At 33.4% G+C, this 17,078-nt stretch overlaps 1 long non-coding RNA gene across 1 annotated transcript; it reads left to right on the plus strand.

Annotated features, from left to right (window-relative positions):
* Positions 1-8,391: 8,391 nt before the first annotated feature.
* Positions 8,392-16,837, plus strand: LOC127738225 (uncharacterized). Its single transcript, XR_007999964.1, has 3 exons — positions 8,392-8,520; positions 12,905-13,184; positions 16,697-16,837. It is a non-coding gene; the product is annotated as an uncharacterized LOC127738225 (long non-coding RNA).
* Positions 16,838-17,078: the final 241 nt, after the last annotated feature.

The raw sequence follows: 17,078 nt of genomic DNA on the forward strand, positions 1-17,078 counted from the left end.
TACTTTGATTTACTTCTGGTTTTTGTCATTCATAAATATCGCCATTATACGACCCAAAGAAAAATAAAAGGTTGTCAGATAAATACGGGAAATGGATCTCAACGGAGTGCAACAACCTCAGATGAATTGGAATGCAAAAAATCTAGTTGATACTTGGAAAAATCTCAAACAACACTTGGAAAATATTCTTAACGGACCACTCGCTGAAAAGACGAGAACGTAAAGATTACATATCTTCTATTGTGGGTTAGTGAAAAAGGACGAGACATATATAACACATGGCAATTAAGTGCAGACAATATAAGAAACATTCTTTCCATTTTGACAAATTTCTTGCTAACGTTCAACCCTAGCAGAACTCTTTACTTGCAAGGTGTAAACTCAAGGTAGTGACTCTGTAAAGCAGTTTATCACTCGATTCAAGCTCATTGCTAAAGACTGTAATTTTAAGGACATAGACGAGATGACAAGGGACAGTCGTATTTTCGGGACAAATTCGCCTAAAGTGAAGTAAAATAACAAAAACACCGAACTCCAAGGAAAATTCAAAACGGAAAATCCCTTATCAAATGGCAAAATCAAAAGCTCAAACACATCAAACGAATGGAAAACAACTGTCATATTCCCGACTTGGTACAGACATTTTCTTATGTAGAAAACGCATTTGAATACAGTCAGGTACAACTGAAGAAGATGAAAAATTTTGAATCGTTCAAATTTGAACATGAGGTGAAAACAGAAGTGCTGAAAGAGAAGCGATACATACCAAGAGGACATTAAAGTTCATAAGTCGAAAATAAACTGACAACATCATGGCAAAACAAGAAAAAGACCAAAAGACAAACAACAGAATGCAAAAACAACATAGAAAACTAAAGACTGAGAAAGACGAACCCCACCAAAAACCGGGGTGATCTCAGGTGCTCCCGAAGGGTAAGCAGATCCTGCTCCACATGTGACACCAGTCGTGTTGCTCATGTAAATACAAACCCGATGATAAGTCTAATTCGGTAGTCACATTCGGGGAAAAGGCGGACGTGATTGTGGTTACGACAATTGGAACATATCCGTCGTCATCTGTGAAACAGATATTCCACAACGGTCAAACAACTCGTGATGGCGTCCGTAAAATTTTTTGAAGGGATGATTTTAAGTTCACCATTTGGAACTCTTGGTTTAATAGCTTCCTTGTGAGCAGCTATCCTCTATTAAGAAAACCACGATAGGAAAAGAAAGCCCTGGTATATCGTATCAACAGGGAGATATATATGCCATATGCAGGCGCTGCTGGAATGTTACTACATAGACATGGAAAGTTCACAATTGGGAAGCTGAAACCATCTCTTTTATCGTAAAGCTTTCATCTCAACCGACCCTCATTGTCTATTTATAGATGTAAGTCAAGATATGAAGCAGAATTAACTGTATCTGTTGTTTCCTTTATTTCAAGTTCGATGGGATAGATGCGTTCAACATATTCACCAAACTTTGAATTATTTAGTAACAGGACATCATCTATATAGCGGAAAGTGAAGTTAAAAAAAATGCCAACTTCTTTTTATTCTTCCTACGAAGCTCATGTATGGAGTCAGCCTCATATGAATAAAAGAACAAGTCGACAAGAGGAGCACAGTTGGTTCCCATGGGAATGCCGATTGTTTGTTGAAAAAAAAAAACACGTCATCATAACGTAACTAATATGTCAATCAAGACATCAAGCTATAACATTTGGCAAAAGTGCAATCATTTTGTGCAAGTATGTCGATTTAAACAGAAAGTGATGAACTAGACACAGATGATGATAGTGACTCAGAGTTTTTATGAATTGTATTAATGATAAGGATAATTTTATTAATAATAGGCATAATGTCAAGAGAAATCAAACGTTTGCTACAATTAATGTTTGTTTAAGCCAATTAAGTTTAAGCTTGATACAGGTTCTCAAGTGATTTTTTGCCTAAACGTATACTTGATAATTTCAAATTCAATGGTCCACTCAAAAAGTCCCTCTTACCTTGGCTGCTTATAATGGTAATGACCCGCCCTCGCCTGGCATCTGTTGTCTACCTTGTGAACATGGGTCTGTCAATAGTTAATTACAATTTGACTGTATACTAGTAGATACTAATTCCCAACCAATATTAGATATGAAGTCTTGCTAAGATTATGAGTTGATAAAGTTAGTTTATAGTACTATATGTACTTCTGACTCCGAGCCATGTAAGCTAGAACCAATGACTAAGTCGTCATTGTTGAAGAATTATTCTGAAGTTTTCAAAGATGTCGGTCTTGTTTCATGGAAAAGCTACAATACGCATCGATCCAAAGGCGTCCCCGTCATACATCACCCGCGACGCATACCTGTTGCGCTACGTGGTCGTTTAAAGTCTGAATTAGATCGCATGGTGAACGCCGACATAATTTGTAAAGTTGTCAGCCTTCACCTTGAGTTAATTCACCCGTCTTAAAGGTTGGCCACAATCTCGTAGTGAATGTCCCACTCCAATTTTAGAATTTTGGAACCATAGAGATGAACTTTCTGTGAATAAAAGTATAATCTTAAGGGTAATAAAATTGTAATTTCCACTAGTTTGGGAGCCCTTACGGTAGAAAAAAAATTCACAGTGGTCATATGGGAGTCGAAAAATGTATTCGCAGAGCTCGCGATGTTCTGTTTTGGCCTACAATGACATCAGATATCTCAGACATGGTGTTAAAGTGTTCCGTTTGTTTAGAACGTAGACATTCTAATGCTAAAGAACCAGTAGAACCTCACAAAATTCCACTATATCCGTAGCAAGTTGTAGCTACTGGTCTGTTTTATTGGAATGATGCTGCTTACATTGTGATCGTTGATTATTATAATCTCTATTTAGACGTCCTTACATTTAACGGTACTGCAGGTAAACCAGTCATTAATTAACTGAAAGATACATTTTATAGACTAGGCATCCCGGAGACAGTTAATTCTGACAATGGTCCTCAGTATTCATTTCAATATTTAGTGAGTTTGCGAAAAAAAAAATGGATTTCAAACACGTTACATAGAGTCCACATTACTCCCACCCAAATCTAATAGATTGGCGGAGAAAACGTTGCAAATGATAAACAATATGTGCAATAAACTCCCTTGTATATCGGCTATACCCCCTCACAGTTACTGATGGGTAGAAAACTCAGATCGGTTCTACCTTTCACTCTTGAGGGACTCATACCTAGCATCCACCTTTATAACGAAGTTCATAGAAAACTTGATTCAAAACAAACTTATTTTTACTTGGATGGAGAGTTGTCTCATTGGCACTCATACCACATCTTCTTATATCTATTATCAGAAAAGGTACTACAACAGAAGCTCAAAACTATAAAAACCTTTAAATGCAGGAGATTCTGTCAGAAATAGGGGCAGCAACGGACTTTGAAAACCTGCTGTTAGCAAGTCTTACATTCAAGAAAACCAAAATAGTGGAATTTATAGACGCAATAGGCGCCATTTGATCAAAACAAGAGAGGACGTACCCTTTACTGCTGTTGAAAATGGCACACTTGTACCCCTATCCATTCCGAACCACAGTACAGCCAAACTACCTCTGAATTAGATGAACCTTTTCGAAACATAAATAACGCTTTCCAAATTACGAGCGATACAGAAACCACAAAATCCAACACAATCCTTCTGATGGATTATACACTACAAGATCTGGACGTACAGTTAAGCCCAACATCATGGAATCAATGTAACTTCTTGAATGTGCTTCTTTTTTTATATATTGTGTATACACACCTATCGAGTCTTTTATGCTGATATTATGAGTTTTATTATGAAAGGACAATTGTTGAATGTTTTACGACAATAACTTTATATGGGAACATTGACTTGAATTTGTCAATTGTATAACTCGTGCTTGTTATTTCTGTTGTTAAGAAGGGTGATGTAAAATTATTCTATTAGTACTGTACGTAGTTTGATTTTACTTCTGGTTCTAATTAGAGGTAATCCCATTACAGTGTGGACAATCGTAATACTTATGTTGTTAATAATACTGAATCATTTACCTTTAACTTGTTTGTCATCGGCTATCGATAACAATGATTTTACTCTCACTCAGTCTGTCAGAGGCCTTCCAGTGGGGATTAAAATAATTACTTGTTCCACATTTCGATACATAAAATTAAACTTTCTTTCAACAAAATTTAAAAGGAATTTGTTTTAAATATTCTTTTTATCATCACACCCAACAGTTTCATTTAAAAAAAACAATAAATGTGCAGAGCTGATATCATTAAATTATAGAAAAATATATTAAATGTAAAACATGTCGATTTTTATTAGACAAAAAAACTTCAAGTGTATGGGGTTATTTCACAAAACAAAAAAACTTACAAAGAAAAAAACTCCCACGTTGGGAACATTTTAGAATAACCTACCGTTTATTCAATGGATAAGATTTGTTTGTGAAAAGAGCTCGGGATAATGAAAAAAATTTCTTCCTATTTTTCGCATGGTACATCATTTGAATCGTTCAATCAGAAGACTCGTATGGTCAGTTTGCTTTGGATATTCAGGCACATTAGACTACTCAATTGTCTCTATTCAAGTATATTTCTAAAGGTATATCTGAATAACTTAAAGACTTTTCTATTTGTATATGCTTTATGTAAAGGGGAAACTGGTACAGTTTATTAGTAGCAAAAACAGAAATTGGAAATGATCGAATAAATTAAAAATCAAAAGAAGAAATAAATTAACAAAAAGAACCCTATTATTTTTCAATTTTTAGTCCATTTTACGGAAATTTTCCAATCGCTTTCCCAATTTTACTGGATTACTGAAAAGTTCATGCGACTCCCGTTTTCGGAACCTGGAAGCATCACTTATTTGTCTTTTGAGTTTTTATGTCTTTGTCTTTGTCAATTTGCTGCTGGTTCTTGAACGAATGTATTTACTCTGTGTCTTCAACCTTGTGGTTGTAGTTCGGGTATTTCGCTTTTTTCGTGAACGAATGTCTGAAGTTTTTTTGTTTATATTCATAATATTAGTGGCTATGGTTCGAGTATTTGAACATTTTTTTCATATATATAGCAACGAAGTAATTATTTGTGAATCTGAACACAGAACAAAATATTTGGTATCATAAATGTTAATACAAATGAAGAAAAGGTATAAAGATAAATTCTTTTTTCGGCAATGTGTTAAAAATGGTATTATCCAGTATTTTGAACAGGAAAGGGGGAACAAACTAGACAACGTTAGTAGGACAGTAGAACGTTGGACCAACTAATTTGAATTCTAGCTTTCCAGTAAATAAATTTATTCAACAATTAATTATTATTAAGATATTGAATTTAAAGATTCCTATTTCATAAAGTAAATGCAAATTGTATTAAGCTAGGTCCAAATACGTGTAGCTTTTTACTGTCCTATATTTTGCAAATACGAAAAAGACCATACGAAAATATATTTTTTCAATTTTTTTAATTGCGTAATAAAGTTTACCATGCATTCGTTCTAAAAATAACCTTCCCCTTTTTTGGCAGTCTGGAATAATTTTGTAAACCCTATATTACAATAGTTAGTGTTATGTATAAGAATGCATTTGAACACGTTGTCATGTTTTTGGCATTCATAAATATCGCCATCATACGACCCAAAGAACATTACAAAACCCTTACATTTTTGATGGGTCATAAGGTGACTAGTTGGTTTACTCCTGGTTTGCCAAAATTTAATTATACCAATTAGCTATTAGTAAAGAAAACAAAAAAGACAAAAGGTTTAATGAGCATACAATTGTATAGTCTGTTCCAACTTAGGAATATAGTTTATCAGTGTTTTCTATATATTCAGGTATTTTTCATTGTGTAGTTCCATTTTCATTTGTATAGATAAATAATAAATAAATCAAATATTTTTTCTCTCAATAATTTAATATCAATTCAATCTATTCATTTAACACACATGTACAACTAGTGACAAAACAATGACATTCATTTATAAAAGTGTCTTAATAACTCATTAGTTTCTGAATGATGTTCATGATATAAATACACCAATACAAGTTTTCTTTTATTGGAAACTTAATTTATATAATATATGACTCAAATATATAGATACATTGCATAAGGAAATAAATAAAGCACTATGTTTTTACAATCTTTTATATATATTTCAAAAGTCACAAAAAATTATATTCTTAAAGTCACAAATTACAATCTTTCACTAAGCCATTTAGTTCAAATGGAGAAAATGAGATGCTGCGTCAGAGTAGTCTATCACGTTGATGAGTCCTTGTTGGTATCTGTCTTTCAGAAGTTGGAGTCTGGTGTCTATTACTCTGTATCATCGTCTTTTTGGTGGATGGGCCCCTCCTGCTGCATACTGGATAATGGTACATTCTGTTAGTGCCTGGGTCTTCTTCAGTAACTCAATGATCTCGTACATGTTTAGGGTGGGCATGTTGGAGTCTCTTCTTAATTGTGTTGTGCTATACTTCGGGGTCCTTCTGTGTAGTAGTGGTTCCATAGAAAGCGGTATCCTTTAACTAAAAACTCTGTCACGTAATCTGTAAATGATGTTGTAGCGGTTATGTTGTCAGCTTCACCAATGTCTTTTAAAGTTGTAAGCCTAACATCCTCAACAAGGTGGGGTGGAACAAGAGGTAATACTGCGGCTCGTCGTATAAGTCGAGTGATGTCTTCATTTTCTTTATAGTATGACTGTAGTCCACATTTCTGTGCCTTTCGCCTAATACACTGGGTAAAGTGGAAGAAGCAGCCTTGCACGGTTACACCTGAAAACACTGTCCGTGCTGTATTGTTGGTTGCTGTCTCGTAATCAATAAATACTGTTTCTTGTTGAAGTTGTAACTGATGTAGTTGAGCGATGTAACGTATGTGGCTGAAGAAGCGTGAATAGATAACCTCGTCTTTTCCTGGTTGTGGAGCATACACTAGTGGGAACATAGAACCATCTACCATTGCATGAACTGTGTACAGCTGATGGAAGAGAGTTGGACATGAGTAGAATGTGCCGTTGCAGAAGATCGTGTTGGCAGCAGCAAGGTGTGTCAAGTTGTTTGTTGTTGAGAAGATCAGCATGGTTGGGTAGATGTCCGACGGTAAAAGGAACTGTTTTCTTGTAGTTCATCATTCATCCTGCAGGTCGATGTCGATAGTTGTCTTGGGTAGGACGGGTCTGTTGAGTGATCTCTGGTGGTAGAGTGGGCTGTGATGTCTTGCAGGAGTAATAGGTAAAGCTTGGCTACTGAACAGTTGCATTTATATTTTATTTGTTAGAATTAATTGGATATATTTTTATATTAAATTTCAGAACACTGTATTTATTAAAATTTAAAAAAAATAAATAAAGTGAATAAATAAAACGAAATTTAAATGACACTTATTTTAATCTTAAGTTTCATTATTTTACTTTTTACATTTTTTTTTCAGAATGTACCAACAATTAAAACAATTTGTTGATAAATTGTCAAAATAATAAACTTTTTTGTATACATTTTTGTCTATATTTTTTTTATTTATTTGACAAATTCAATACATTTTCCTGCTAAAAAAAATATAAAGATTTTTGGCACTTTTTCGCCTTGATTTAATAGCAGAATTAAGTATCTTTTGTAAAATTTTACAGGTAAAATAAAGGTAAAAAATATTACTATAATTCAGAAATAAACTATAATTGGTAAAACAACAAAACACCCTATGTTTTTATAAACCTGCTATTAAAAGTGGGCAAACCAGGATGACACCGACTAGTTGCATGGGAAATCCAACCTGATTCAAGAGGCACTCTTAATCTCCCACCCTTTTCCCGGTTGACATACTTTGCAGAATACACCTTTATTTTTTTCTTGTACCGGATATCCATGCAATATTTGACACTGCAGTGGCGTAGCACCAGTGTAGCATTGTAAGCATGATTGTGCTTACAAATAATTTTATAATTTTTTTTTTAAATAAGAGAATTTTACTTTAATCGTTCAGCTTCTTCCAGACCCCCTGCTTACAATTCTTTTTCCAGTGGCTATGCCACTGCACTGGACGTTAAGAAAACCACAATCTATTAATCTTTATGATATACATTTTTTAATCTTATTGTAAGGACTTATTAATCATTATCTTTCCAATTCATTTATTTCAGTTGAGACTTGTAAAGTAAAGAAACAAATATAGTTGAGGAAGAAAACGTTTTGATTTCTATAGAATGTTTGAGATAGCAACATTCTACAACGAATCTAAACTATAGGTTTGTAAGTCAATAACACTTTGTAGTTATCATGATGATGTGAAAAAATCGATGACATTGTAAAATTATCTATATGTTCGATTTTATTAAATCGATCTATATATTTTTACATCGCAAATCTTTCATGTAATAGCATGTACGTTTAAATGCCCATTACGGTGAAGTTGGTTGCGATATATTTATAAACACATAAGAAGGTTACACACATATGCATTTATAAAATATTACTATTTAAAAAGTGATAAATATGCTCCAACCTGGTAAGTTGATGTTTACATGTGAATCTTATTTTGTATATGTGATTGAACAATGAAAATATGAAGAATGCGAAGGAACAGTTTCAGATTCATCTTATTTTGTGGGTACCAATTTTTTTGACGATATAAGTTGAGTTGTTGCTTCAGATATTCTTTAATTCGAGTTCTAGTCGTTTCTTCTTAACAAATTGAGAAAAATGTGCTTTTTATTGAATATTCAAAAGTTCCACACACTAATTCAAATTGTTTGACCTTCATTACTGACGATACAAAAATATGGAGATGAGGTATGATTGCCAATGAGACAACTATCCACCAACGTTCAAATGAAGTGGATGTGGAGCTCATTGCAATCAGTACTTTAAATTTATTTAAATGTGAATTGCAAATTTATATATTAAAATATTTTAACCTAAAAAACATTACTAATTAAAATAAATTCATAACGCATAAGGTATTAGAATTACGCATTTAATATTGTATCTTCTACCATTCAAAGTTCATTGCCATATGATTTAACAGTGAATAACCGCGAACAATTAAAACTCTAACAATGCCATGTATTGCCGTTTCAATAAATATTTATATAATTGCTGTTTACTTGGATGTAAGCCATGAAAGTTTTATATGTACACTGCCCTTTTCGATTTAAATCTCTTGGATGAAACATCAACTGTTAATTTTCACTTTTGAAGCAATACCAAATTGCTTCTTTTGGTTTTTCTGTATACTTTGTTCGGTGAATTTCACACTATCATGTATTATAAAAACAAGTTTAGTACTGTGAGTTTGCTTTTTGTAACTGTAGATATCCCTTAATACGTTATAATTTATTATTTATTTTGTATTTTTTTTAATCTTTTTGTATACCATTATGTTAGAGTTGAGTGCTATTTCTGCTTTGTTTCGGTTTTATGTTCTTTGGTGTACGTTTATGCATGTAATCTATTGATATAGATTAAAAATGGGAAGGGTTGATCATTTATTTTCACTGAAGGTTATATCAAAACTTCCGATGCTAAAAACCCAATGAAACACCACTTGAAAGATTTAATACTTGCAGATATACGCTCTGTAAACAATCCAAAGTTTCCTTTTCTTACTATATCAGACATTTCTGGTCCTTAATAATACAATTTCTCTGCGACAGACATATATTTGTTAATTTATAGTTTGGATCAATATCAAAACGTTTCTAAAGTTTGTCTCAGCATTGAAATTCTATAGTGAATTCTATTGCATAAGAACGTGTTTATCGTGCTTCATACACAATGTTCTTCTGTCAACTCTTTTGCACCCAAATAAAATTCCAAAATGTAGCATTCAGTTCTTAATTAAAAGAAATTAAAATCACACTTTATTATGCGTCCTAAATGCTTTTTTGGATGTAACTTCATCAACACTTAAAGTCAAATATTTGAAATCCAAGGATGTTAAAAGTTTTAAAAGTGATCAGCTCAGTATATAACTAATATTTCTTAAAGTATCCGTTGATGAATTTAGAACTTTTAGGAAACTATAGATACCAACATCCTCAGGCAAAATTGACCTTAACGAATTTGGCCATTTTTTTTATCATATAGCTCCTCACGTTTTCTCATTGGCTTTCATTTTCTTTATAGTTTGAATGTTCCAGATGAAGGCACACCAAGAAAAGCGCGTCTCATGCACGAAATCAATGAAGTGTTATTATCATTTCCATAATTTTAAGTGCTCTCCTCTTACTTTGGTTGTATGTTATTTCAAGTATCTTTTTGTCCACCGGTGCAGATTTGAAGGGAGGTTAAAATATAAAAAAAAACTAGTTTATAACCGCCACAAGTGTTTATTCGAATATCACATTTTGAAAATAATCTAGGAATTAAAAAAGAGTTACTAATATGACCATTTCTAAAACTAAAGAAAAACTGTATAACTGACAGGATATCACATCCTAATGTAACGTTAATGCTGTTTTTACAACTCGAAAATTTAGATACGATCCTTGTAAGCTTTAAATAAATTTATTCTGAAAAGGTTTAATCTTTATGAATAAATTAAAACATATGGGAAACTCCACACTAAAATTTACGACAAAAGGGACGATTTTTCGTTCCCTATTGTTATTTTTCCCTTTTTGGATGGTGATGTTCCTTTTGCACCATCTTACGGTGTTTATATTTCACAACTCGTTCGCTATGCCCGTGTCTGTTGTGACGTTTTTTTATTTTAACGAACGTAATCTATGTATTACTGGTAAATTATTAAGCCAGGGATTTCGTTACCACAAATTACTTAAAACCTTTACTAAATTCTTCCATAGATATAAAGATTTGGTTTTGAAGTTTGGTTGTACCTGTAGAAAACTTATTTCAAACGGGATTGCACATCCTTATTTTTACGGCAATAGTGTTTACCGTGCCTGGAAATTTAGAAACGATCCTGGTAAACTTATAGATCCTTTAAATAAACTTATTCTAAAAGGCTACCAATTCAACACTGTAATTAGATCATTAAATATTGTTTTTATTGGTACTAATATTGATTTTGTTATCAGTAAATTAAAAGCAAACTAAATATTATTGTTATATACATATACACATTCATAGATCTACAATCTGTCGATACCTGTATCTTGGCATTGCACAATGTCATGTTTTTCTCTGACTGTTTATGACGTCTTTACACTAAATCCATTGGATGTTGGATGTGTACGGATTGATAATTTAGTCTTAGATGCATGATTTTTTTTATTATTAGTTGTTATTGGCTTTGAACTAGCTGTCAGTAACTGCGAGTACTCTCAGATCTGTACTTAGTGTCTTTTTGTTGTTTGGATGTACAAGTACCCGGCCACGTCCACTTGTATTTGTAGTATTTGTATTTTTATCCATCTGATGAGTTAAGCCTCTTTCAACTGATTTTTATAGTTCGTTCTTATGTTGTACTGTTACACCACTGTCCCAGGTTAGGGGGAGGGTTGGGATCCCGCTAACATGTTTAACCCCCCCACATTCTGTATGTATGTGCCTGTCCCAAGTCAGGATCCTGTAATTCAGTGGTTGTCGTTTGTTTATGTGTTACATATTTGTTTTTCGTTCATTTTTTGTACATAAATTAGGCCGTTAGTTTTCTCGTTTGAATTGTTTTACATTGTCATTTCGGAGCCTTTTATAGCTGACTGTGCGGTATGGGCTTTGCTCATTATTGAAGGCCGTACGGTGACCTATAGTTGTTAATTTCTGTGTCATTTGGTCTCTTGTGGAGAGTTGTCTCATTGGCAATCATACCACATCTTCTTTTTTATATATTGCTATGCAGTTATTCAAGCGTACGGTTCTACATGTTTATATTTTGGCATTGCATACGGTCATATTTTCAGACTATTTATGACGTCTTTCTACTAAATGTACTAATTGATACTTAATTTGTATTAGATACATTTGATATTAGTTGTTATTGGCTTGGAACTAGATTTCAGTAACTGCGAGTACTCTCATTTCAGTACTTTGCAAGCCCTTTTCAATATGTTCTGCTGTTACACTACTGTCCTAGGTATTTGAGAGGGTTGGGCGCTCGCAAACATGTTTAACCTGCCACATTCTGTAAGTGCATTTCCCAAGTCAGGAGTCTGACATTCAGTGATTGTCGTTAGTGACTGTATATCATATTTGTTATTCACTTCTCTTTTTTTTACGTAAATCAGGCCGTTGGGTTTCTCATTAGAATTATTTTATATTTTGTTAAGCAGGGGCCTTTTATATCGCTTGCTTTGCGGTATGGGTTTTGCTTATTGTTGAAGGCATTACGGTGATCCATAGTAGCAAAGCTCTACGTCATTTTGTCTCTTTTGGATAGTTGTCAAATTGGCAATTTAGTTTCAACTGCTAATGGTATACATATGCATACGCTGTCGGCTGTAAGGTATTTCATCAGTAGTCGTCTTTGTTATATACAGATCATTTTTGCTATATGGAGAATTCAGTGTTGATGTGAGATATTTGTTTTAGTTTCTGATTAATTCATTTACAATTTGTATAGACTTTTGACGCTTTAGATTTTGAAATGTTTTATGGAAACCTTTCTTTTTTTGACGACTGTATATTGCCCTATAGATATCTACTGGTTATTTGTGTCTTTTGGTTACTATCTCATTGACATATTGAATTAATAAAATAAAACAGTCATAGTTTACAATTATTTCTCTATCTATGAAGATTTGTAAAATATAGAGGCAAAATACTAATGATATTGTACGAATAGTAGAATTGTATTAATGGAAATACGGTTCTATTAAATGCATATTGTTGGGAATCTGGAAATAGTTTATACATACTGTTGGGAATCACTTTAGGAGTTTACATATAACTTAATCGGGAAGATTTCTCAGATCTATACTTTTTTTCAGATTCAGCGCACCCACCACCTAATACATTTGAAGTTTCTGACGTTCAAACACACCAGCCACTCTCGACAGACCATGGCAAGCGGAAACATTCAACAGAGGTGTCAGCCGGTGACAGAAAAATAGATGAAAAAACAAAATCGGTGCCTTTAAGAATAAGATTTGTAAATTTCGACCCAAAACAAATGACTTGCCCACATTGCCATAGACATATAACGACAGAGTTAAAATTTCATCCAGGGGAGACAACCTGGTCATGGTGCATTTGTTGCTTTTTAATGGGGTAAGCGGCATTAAATAGTGATGTAGTTTCATAAAATTTAATGTTTTTCATATTTCTGTTCGTTTACATTTCAGTATATTTTGTAGTTCGCAGCTGCCTCCCTTTATATATCGACTTCGATCAAGAGTAAATGTAAAAATAAGAAGATGTGGTATGATTGCCAATGAGACAAATCTCCACTAGAGACCAAATGACACAGAAATTAACAACTATAGGTCACCGTACGACCTTCATCAATGAGCAAAGCCTAAACCGCATAGTCAGCTAGAAAAGGCACAGAATGACAAATGTAAAACAATTCAAACGAGAAAACTGAAGGCCTGATTAATGTACAAAATAATGAACGAAAAACAAATATGATATACAGTAACAAACGACAACCACTGAATTACAGGCTCCTGACTTGGGACAGGCACATACAGAATGTGGCGGGGTTAAACATGTTAGCGGGCGCCCTACCCTCCACCTAACCTCGGACAGTGGTGTAACAGTACAACATATGAACAAACTATAAAAATCAGTTGAAAAGGGCTTAACTACTCAGATAGATACAAAGCACAAAAACACAGAGTGGACGTGACAGGGTACTTATGCATCCCCATAACAAAAAGGCACTAAGTACAGACTTGAGAGTACTCGCAGTTACTGACAGCTAGTTCAGAGCCAATAATAACCAATAAAAAAAATCATGCATCTAAGAATAAGAGATTTATCGGTTTGCCGTGCCGAGAAAAGCCACTTCCGGGATCATTTGATGAACCAATCATTTAAATTTAACTTTCAATTTGAAAATGACACATAGGTGAAATAAATCGTTGTTAGAAATAGTGATGAAGGTTAAATTTATACCAAAGTATTTTTGAAAATCGTTTAAATAAAAATAACACTTTATAAATTTCGTGCATCCGAATGGCTTTCTGGATTAACCTTCATCATCAACGCTCAATTTTAAATTTGAAACACTTGAAGGGTTCTGTAACAAAAAGGGACCTACAAAGTAAGCCATAATTCATCTAAGGTCAACTTTGCCTGGGGAAGGTGGAACCTTAGTTTCTTAATTTCTTATTTAATGTATAATTATAGAAAAAAAAATCACAGTAAAAATTGTAAATCAATAATACTTAAAAAGAGAAACAGGAATTACCAAAAAAAAAAATTGTTGTTGGAACAGAAAAAAAAACATTTTAATGTTTGATGTCACGCTTTTATTATTTGAAAAATTATAGCATAATGCAAGTTTTCAGACTTTATCAATCTATGCAATCATGCTTTGTAAACATGAATAAAAACAGATGTGATGTATTTCAAACAGGCTATAAATAAGAAGATGTGGTATGAGTGCCAATTAGACAACTCTCCATCCAAGTCGCAATGTATAAAAAGTTAACAATTATAGGTCAAAGTACGGCCTTCAACACGGAGCCTTGGCTCACACCGAACAGAAAGCTATAATAAAGGGCCCCAAAATGACAAGTGTAAAACAATCCAAACAGGAAAGCCAACGGTCAAATCTATATAAAAAACGAGAAACGAAAAAACTTATGAACCACACTAAAAAACGACAACCACTGAACAAAAGGCTCCTGACTTAGGACAGGTGCATAAATATGCAGCGGGTTTTAAAAACGTTTTATCCGGCGCTAACATTCACCCTAACCTGAGACAGTAGTATAACATTACAACATAAAAAGACACACTATAAAGTATCAATTGAAATGGCGTAACTCGATCAAAAAGACATATGATAAACAAAAACAAGTAAACATACGCTGAACGAATAAGTTTGATCTATGACACAATTTAAATACAATATTGATAAAAAAAGATGTAGGAATAGTGTCCAAAAGACAACTCTAACCTGGGACAAAATGGCGTTAAATAAAACAACATACACAGGTAAATTTAAATATAATAATTTTGTTGTTAGGAGTACGGAAGGTGTAATACCACCAAATCATAGTACCGTCACATCCGGTTGCATACGAAAAAGGGTCGAAAAAAAATTTCCCTTGAATTTGACAGTTGTAGGAAATTAATCCTACATTTCATTGCAGTAAAAAAATTCTGAGTCATAAACATATATCTTGGGTGTTTCAAAGCGCCATTATTTTTTTATTTGGTGTTTCTATAGAATATTCTGGAAACTTGAGCTTACATGGTTTCTTAAGCTTGTACACAGGAAAAAAAGGGGTGAAAATTTGATTGGTTAACTTCCAGTGATGGTTATTTTCTTATATGCAATGAAATGTTATGTGAAATTTTGTCTATAGTACTGGACAGGATAAAACTTTACTCATGCCAAGTATTTCTTTATTTGAAACAAGGATATATTCTGCACAATTTTTTGACTCGTTACCCGCTTTGATCACTGAGCAATATAACGGATGCCGCATGCGGAGCAGGATATACTTACCCTTCCGACAAACCTGTTATTACTCTCGGTTTTCATTGTTGTGGTTTTTGTATGTGTACTTTGTACCGATGTTGTGTGTTGAGTATGTCTGCTTGTTCGGGTTTCGGTTCACTGGGTCTTGTACTGTATCTTTGGATTTTTGATATCTGACTATATCTCTTCCTGTCACTTTGGTCAAATTTTAGAAGTTATCAATTAATATACAAGCTCAGTTAGTTTAATTCTACTAAAATTTAATAAGGATATTGACATTCAGTGTAAAGAAGAGTAAAAGAGGTTAAGAAATACAGCTTCTTGTATAGTGGCCAACCCGGACTTCTCTCTTCCCATACAAATGTAGCATGACCCTTGCTTAGCACAGGTATAAGACAAGATTGTTTTTTAATATGTATATACTCAAACTCCTTTGAGTATGTTGAGTAAATACATATATAAAATTATCTCGTCTTGTACCGGGTGTTGCTTAGCTTGTGAGGGTGGGTGGGTGGGTGGGTGGGTGGGTGGGTGGGGGCGTGTGTTTGGATTTTCAGAAAGTATAAATACACAAAAAAATATAGAAAAGGACAATTATGGTTGTTTAAATTTGATTCATTTAAAGTGAGTTACCTTGGGTAAATTTCCGCAGTATAATTAGATAATCATAGGAACACCTACGACCTGTTGATAAACGTTATTGTCGAAATGTGCATATATGTAGCCAATGAGAGCATTTACAGCTTCAATCAAAGTTCCAAAAAGTATATATGGCATCTATTTACTCCTTTCATTACAGAAGACTTTATATACCAGTTGCAGCGAATACATTTGTAAACTTTTTTTTTTCAATGAACAATTTAATTTAATAAAAAAAGTTCGGTTTGATTAGATTGTGTGGAAAGTGTTATGAAAATTATGTTTTTTTAACATTAAAATTGGATTTAGAATTGTCTCGCACTATTAGCTAACTGTTAGTAATTGTTTTTTTGGTCATGTATATTAAGATTTCTTGTTATTTCAGTTCTTTTTATTGACAAAAAGAAATTTTGATCTCGTATTAGGAACAGTTAAAGTATTAGATTTTTTGCTCGTATACTACCAAATTAAATTTATATAATTGTAGATGCGTCCTGGGATGCTGTTTTCTCCCTTTTTGCATGCAGAGGTGTAGAGATGTGACGCATTATTGTCCACATTGCCATCATAAAATAGCTAAATACCATCGTAGTGATCCAACAAATCATAGAAGATTATAATGTTTAGTTCATTTGTACTTTTCTCTATCTAAGGTGTGGACTAAAACGTCAACAGTTTCAAAAAATATTTGCATTACATGCATCGTTTCAACATATACTTTGTTGTTATTTGTTCTTTGTTACCTTATGAAGGAATATCGGACTAGGAAATATCGTAAATTATTTCAGGAAGATGGAACGCAATGGATTTCCTTTCAAATTACCATTCACTATGGGTAACTATGGTACCGTGGGATGGTTAAAAGATTA

The sequence above is a fragment of the Mytilus californianus genome, unplaced genomic scaffold (genome assembly GCF_021869535.1).
Source record: "Mytilus californianus isolate M0D057914Y unplaced genomic scaffold, xbMytCali1.0.p SCAF_4, whole genome shotgun sequence".
In the NCBI taxonomy this organism is placed as follows: Eukaryota; Metazoa; Mollusca; class Bivalvia; order Mytilida; family Mytilidae; genus Mytilus; species Mytilus californianus.